Source organism: Emydura macquarii, unplaced genomic scaffold (assembly GCF_026122565.2).
Source record: "Emydura macquarii macquarii isolate MOO-44397 ecotype Brisbane River unplaced genomic scaffold, CSIRO-AGI_Emac_v2 contig_3122, whole genome shotgun sequence".
NCBI lineage: Eukaryota > Metazoa > Chordata > Testudines > Chelidae > Emydura > Emydura macquarii.
In genome coordinates, this window is record NW_027133259.1 from 3,925,138 (window position 1) to 3,932,283 (window position 7,146).

A 7,146-nucleotide genomic window follows, 5' to 3' on the forward strand; every position below is an offset into this window, starting at 1 on the left:
TTGTACCTCACTACGTGAAGCAGCTCTGCTTGGCTGCCCTTCCCCTACTCTGTTTTGAGGACATCTCCCCAGCGGTGGTAACTGGTCCCCTTCCCACACTATCCTTTTGGAGGCCCATATGTAACATGCTGTGATACACATGCATCTCATCAGATTACCACAGCCATTAGGAACTGATACTGGATGAACTGTTTAGGAACAGATAAGCATCAGTCCAAACTTACGCCCAGCACTCAAGCCCTGAGGTCAATCAAATATGAATCTATGTACATTTGATTTTTGTTGACCCCCTTTCGCCTGTTTTCATTATGAAAATTACAGTCAACATAGCTAAAGCACCTTGGCCTGTGATCCCATCCAATCTTATACTAGTAGGCCGGTATAGTCTTGTTTTCATTGAGAAACACACAGGGACAGTTGAGTTGCTGAAGGAAGTGGTGCTAATTACTCACATCCTGACTCAGGCAGGCCTTCCTGTTCTGGAAGGGTTCTTAAGTACATTGACTTTAGTGAGACTTAAGCATGTGCTTAACATTAACAATGTGCTTAGTGCTTTCCTGAATTAGGGCCTCTGTAGGTGATGCATTTTTCGTCAAGTTAGTATTAAACCCAAAATCTCAGTGTCAAGTTAGGGAGAACTGTGCTCCAAGGACTGCTCTATTTTGGTGGATACCTAGAACCAAGATCCTAATGACCTGCTGTCAGTAAAGGTCCAGTGGAACATTTTGCAAGAATAAAGGCGTTGATCCCAGTATCTTGGCAAAAGCACTTTTGAAACATGTACGTGTCACGGATATGATGATTTTCCTTCATTGTCCTGGACAAACCTTACTGAATTAAGTCAAACCTTATTGATTTAAGTGTAATGTGTTTGGAGTCAATTGTATTAAATGAATGGCTGATGTATCCTTGTGACCCAGGAACCGTATGTATTTCCATGGGAAAGGTAAATACAGCTCCTGCAGGAACTGAAGACGGTGTGGAGTGCTGAGGCAGGTTCGCTCAGGTTTTAACACTTCCAGAGAAGCATCACTGCAAAGAGAGGATTTTTGGATATCTTGGATTCGGGGGAGGAGGCGTTAACAGAATTGTTCTATACCCATTAATTTGTAGACCTTGTTGACCAGGATAACCCCTGAGCCAGTTGCCTATTTTCTCACATAACTCCTAATTTGCATTTACACAGACTAGGGGCCTTCTTTCTGACTCAGAAAACATTTAGGACCGCTAGGTCATCGAGGGCCCTAATCCTTAAAGACGGATTGAGGGCCAGGCCCTATAAAACAGAAGGTGCTTGTTCTGAGTGAAAGCTGTTATGAATTTTATGAACCCCTCAAATAAGCAAAACTCCACTAAGGTGGGGTTTGAAACACTGTTCACTAGCCAGAACCCTTGTTGGAGTGAGGGGGTGATCTTTTGGAAGAGCGTGTGTAGATTCTTTTATTGTAATGTTTTCTCTGTAATGCTTTTATAGAATTTTATAGGCTAAAAATATATGTCCTTGCTTTAGAAAGGGCTGTGTGGTAACCTAACTGTAGTCAATTACACCATTTACCATCCCTGTGGTGTCCTGAACTGCCACATGTATGGTGATAGTGTAGGTGTATCTATAACAGGATGTGCCCTGAATTATGAAGAAGAATTGCCTAGTTGAGCAATGCAGCGATAGGCAGCTGCGGACTGGACAAAGACATATCTAGTAGACTTGCTTTAGTCTATAACCAGACAAGAAACGAGGGTCCAGAGTCACAGGGAACTTCCAGGCCACTGGAAGACGGTCCAGCAGGTGGGGGAAATGTAGGAGATAGCAGCCTGGATGGAAGCAGGGTAGAAGGGGAACCAGCAAGCATGTGGCACCCAGACCAAGTGCACCACTGCCACAGGAGCCGTGGACAGCGCCACAGTTAAAGCAGGGGAAGCTGTGGCATCTGGAACTTCCAGATTGGGAGCAACAGAGAGCAGCCTGGGAGAGGCAGCATGAATTGAAGAGAAGAGAAGGAGCGCTAACTCCAGCACGAGATTGAGAAGGAGGACAGGAAGCATCAATATCTGATTGAGATGGGGAAACTGCACCTTCAAAGCCCTAACCCTCAGGTGCCTGTGTCAGTGGGTGGCATAGACTCCAAATTATCAGCTTGCTTTAGGGTGGGGGATGGCTTAGATGTGTTTCTAAATGCGTTTGAGGTGGGGTGTGAATTGAATAAGGGGTGGAAGGAGACCACGGTCCAGTATCTGGCTCTACTACTGTCAGGGGCAATGGCGTTGGACATTTTCATCCTCATGGACAGAGAGAACTGTAAAGATTGAGTGGTGTAAACAAGTTTTGTTACATAAGTTTAAACTGACCCCTGACGTGTTTAGGAGAAGGTTTTGGGAGCTCAGGAAGAAAGGGGACGTGCCATATGCTGAGGTTTCAACTCAGATTAAGGATTATGTAAAAAAATGGGGAATTGGCTGGGGAATTACCATGATTGATGAGGCCTATGAGTTAATGGGTTAAAGTTTGTGGGGTTAAAAACCTTCACCCTACCTATAACCAGATTTCACCATAGACCCAGTAAGGCACAGGGGTGCTGGTTGTAGATGCGTTGTCAGATGTTCCATAGTCTTTGCTTTAGGCAAAGATATTATGGCTTTGAAAGCAGAAAGGGTAAATCTGGCCCCTTCAGTTAGCTTCACACCAGCAAGAGAGTGTTAGCCAAAATGCAACTTAATTGCTGACAGGGAGGAGCGGGGCAGATTCCCCCTGCAAGTGTCCAAGAGAAATCAGTTACATCCCCAGTGTATGTAGACCAATATTTGAGGGCAGGGGAGTGATTAGGGCCCAGAGAATTTCCTTTTAAGTCAGTGGGTCTTAAGTCCAGAAGAGGCAAGTAAGCTCTGCCTACCAGAGAACTAGAGGCAGTATAAAGCATGGTGATGAGTGTGGCCAGCCAAAAGTCAGGACACTGAGGCAGCTGGCGTACATGGCCCTGGGGTGAGAAATGGCCAAGTAGAGTGTAAAAAGAGCTGCTTAGGAGATGACAAAGATAACTACAGCCAGGAAGGAGGAAGGATACCTTCCCATGGTCTCTGAGTGCCTGATGGTCCTTTACATTGTCACAGACCCTGAGCTGGGTGGAAGAGGGAATTCTGCTTAGTGGGTGGGGTGGGGGATTGATATTTCTCTTCCTTCGCCCAAGAAGTTGAGGTTAGGCCATGGGAGTCCAGGGGTCCTGACCTCCAAGGACGTGGGGCTGAGAAAGGAATTTGGCTATGGGCAAGGTTTGAAGAATCGTCTTTTCCTGACCCTCTACTGTTAAAAGCAACGCTTGCATAGTTAAGACTGCGTCACAGGGAAGTAACTCTACCTTATTTCTCCCTTTCGAACAAAGAATGACTGCTTGTGATACTTGTAGGGGTGGTTGGGAACCTCAAGCCATCACTGGGGCACTGACCGCTTTGGGGTCAAAGGCTCACCATACATTCATGCTGAGAACTGAATGGGAAGTGCAAGTGGAAGAACTAGGTTTCAGGTTTACACCCAAATATTTGGGGTAACCAGGTTGGAAAGGGCATGTGAAAGCTCATCCCATAGGTTCTACGGCAAGAAATTATAGAGGGTGGTTTTCAATGACTCTGTACAGTGTTTTGAATGACATATGCTGGCGTGCCAGCAGAATGTTTATCATGTGAAATTATGAAAAGTCATGGCAGAAATGCCATACAAAGAATAAAGCCATCAGGAAACAGGACAATGGGTCAGCACCCTAGTTACAGTCCCTTCTTCAGGGGGGAGATGTGACGGGTATGGTCATTTCCTGTATTATTCTTGCCAAACCTTATTGACAATGAATAATTCCACCAGCTCCTATTTACAGGCTAATCATCTAGTGCTGAAAAAAGGTAAACACGTCAGGTTAAATATTCAGCCCCTCATAGGCCCATTTTGTGTTGCTCCCATGGTGCAAAGGTGACAATGTTATCTTCCAACAGTAATACAGAGCTGGCATAAGCTGCCCAGGCCCAGTTCCTCTTGACTCTAGTGTAGCAAATACAGAGAGTAAACAGGACAGGGACAGGGCACGGTGCACTCCAGTTATCCTGGCCAATAGATTTGCCTTCTTGTGAGCTTCTTTCAGCTGGCACAAATTAGAATAGCCTGCCACTGGGGACTGGAGTTCCTCCTTCTTGTCTAGGTGCTCCCGGAACTGAGAGAGTGCCCTGCGGAAGTGGTAATGTCCCTGCTGTTCTTCGGGTCGTAACGCTGGGTATTTGCCTGCCCCAATGTTTCCCCCCAGAATACTGATCCCGAACCTATTGAGGATTTTGTTGCCAGGATATTCAGCCAGAACGTTCTGGCCCTTGTTCTGAGAAGCCCACCACCAAGCCTGACCTCCAATCAGCAGGCCCCCTCCTTCTGCCACAAACTCATGGATCTTCTTAGCCTCTTCGTCACTGTAGGATTGGCAGCAGTAGATGCTGAGACTGTCCGTAAGCTCTGAGATCTCACACACCATCTGCCTTTGAGTCAGCAGGATGTTGAAGCTCTTCAGGTTGGGATTGATGCCAATTCTCCCTTCCTTCTCAGCACCCAGCCAGTGAATGGCATCGAGAAGGAAGTCTGTCAGCTTCGGGTTGCTGAGATGGACCTCATGTGTAGCCACCACCACACGACCCTGGCCATAGTGAGCTGCTGCAAGAAAGAATTCAAGGGAGTCATTCAAGCCAAGGGGGGAAGTCCAGAGTGCCATGGACCAGCAGGTGAGAGGACACACTCCCCGTCACTATATCTAGCTCTGACACACCTCCTAGGAGAAGGGGTAAATCTTTGCTGAAATCTAATCCATGCCTGCAAAACCAAAAGAAGTTCCTATCAGGCCACATGCCAGCATTGTCACAGCGTCATGAGCAGGGGGATACTTATAGAGGAAGACTGCTTTAGGGCAGAGCAGGTTAACTACAGAATAGCCAAATATCCCTACATCACCTCTCTTTGTTTGTGGTGTGCTCTGAGACCAACTGATGAAAAGCTCTACCCAAGTGTTAGTAGTTATTATTATTAATTAATTAGTTATTTTATTAGCTGCCTTCTTCTGAGAGACAATGTTCTGGCTGGAGATGCAAGTGTTCTCATTTATTACAAAGCAGAGCAAGCCTCTTCTTATCCCTTTATCCTATGTCATATGACACTGCAAAACCAGTGCAGCAGAGGATAAGGAGCTGAGACTGGGAGATATGAAACAGCACAGAGCGAGGGGATGAATGAAGAGAGATGAAATACCACATGGACACAACAGGGGATAAGGGGTGAGGGCTGTTTTGCACTAACTGATTCTGAGCACCGTTCCAATTCATGCTGTCAATAGGAATTTCCTTTGGTGAGCAGAAAAGGACATACATTATGTTTCAAAAAAAGCATAACAGCATTTTGTGATGTGATCTTCCATGCTTTATAAGCAAACACACATTTGTGGAGCACTTAAAGGTAAATTATTGCTAGAGGTTTTTATACAAAGTCAATATTTCAGGTTGCAAACAAGCAACACGATCCCTGTGTATTAAAGTACACAAAGGAAAATTTTAACAGATTCCCTGATTTGCTTGTCTCATCTCATGCTTAGGACTGCATGATTCACCCGGACTCATTCAGAACATTACAGCCCCCACAAGTCAAGTATTTTCCCAAACTTCTTAGACAGACCTCTCGTTTTATTGCTTTCCTGTTACTTTCTTTTTCCTCCCTCTGGGATAAGGACCCACCCCCACCCATGTGTTGGAACATAATCCCTTTTCCAGCATTGCCTAGTTCTAAGAAAATTTTGTTACATCTTTAGCTACATGTGAAATGATGTCAGATACTCATGGAGCGATCAAGGGAATTGCAGGCACTTTTTCTGAGACGCTGAAGATCGCCATCTCGCCATATTTATCCGTGAAATACACGCCAGCCATGCTGGTTAGGTGGTTCCCAGGGAAATCGAACAGCACTCTCTCTGCCCTGTGTTCATTGGCCCATTGCCAAGCCTGACCCCCAATGAGCAGATCCCCCCCTTGCTTCACAAACTGGATCAGCTCCCTCCCCTGTGCAGCATCGTAGGCATCCATGCAATAAACCACAAATGAGGCGATGAACTCCACATTGGGCTGCACTCTGGTGCCCAAACTACTGAGAATACCCACCAGAGAGCTCAAGCTCTTATGGACCCCAACCACCGCTCCTGGGGTGGCACTGAGCCAATCCACAGCATTGTGAAGGAACTGAGCCACCTTGGGATTCCCCAGGTAGCTCTCATGGGAGATGACCACCAACCAGCCCTTCCCATACTGTGAGGCGGCGATCAGGACCTGCCCCTTGGGGTTCACCAGCACTGGGAAGGCAGTCTCACCACTGAGCAGCAAGGAACAGCGTCACCAGTAAGATCCCAGCCTTGGACACCGTCCACCAGGAAATCATAGGCAGCTGAAGGATCCATGTTCAACTGTGTCCTGTCTACAGGAAAGACAAACAATAGTTTTTCTTAGGGTAAAGACATTCAGAAGAGGGTTTATTTATCCTTCTTTGCCTCTACTGGATCAGAGAATAGGACGCTGCAATACAAACACAGGCTACAATCAACATGTCTCATTTCGAAAGGCTGAAGAAACTCACCAGCCTCCACCACTTCACTCAGTGTAAATGCTGGTTTAAACATCCTTTGTGGTGGGTGGTATTTGGAATGGAGCAGGTGAGTATAGGGGTAACCACAGGCAGGGAAGAAGGGGCTGGGATGTGTCCCCTCCAAACTTCTTTCTATTGGGTTGATGTTTCCCTCAATGTAGCTACAACTGTCACACCTCTTTTCCCCAAGATTTCTGTGTGGTTGCACCTGTGCCCTGTTCCACAGTACAGATGAGACCCAGAATGCCGGTGCACGGACTTTCCTGACATTCCTTCCCTCTCTGTTCCGGTTCTACTGCATTTTGTCCTATGTGCATTGTTTCCAAAGGCACATTTCACTCTTAGCACCAGTTTTATGTCTCATGCATCTACACTGAACCCTTCTTTTGGTCGCATGTAGTATACATAGCTGCATAACCCCCTACTCCCCACCCTCCAGCAATGGTACCAATAGCAGTTTAGGCAAGTAAAGTAAACGCACACCTGAAGCATATGGGTATGTCTAC

The 7,146-nt window shown here is 46.4% G+C and overlaps 1 pseudogene; it reads right to left on the reverse strand.

Moving 5' to 3' along the window:
- Window positions 1-5,841: 5,841 nt before the first annotated feature.
- Window positions 5,842-6,455, reverse strand: LOC137141941 (TRPM8 channel-associated factor 2-like; annotated as a pseudogene).
- Between the last annotated feature and the right edge of the window lie 691 nt (window positions 6,456-7,146).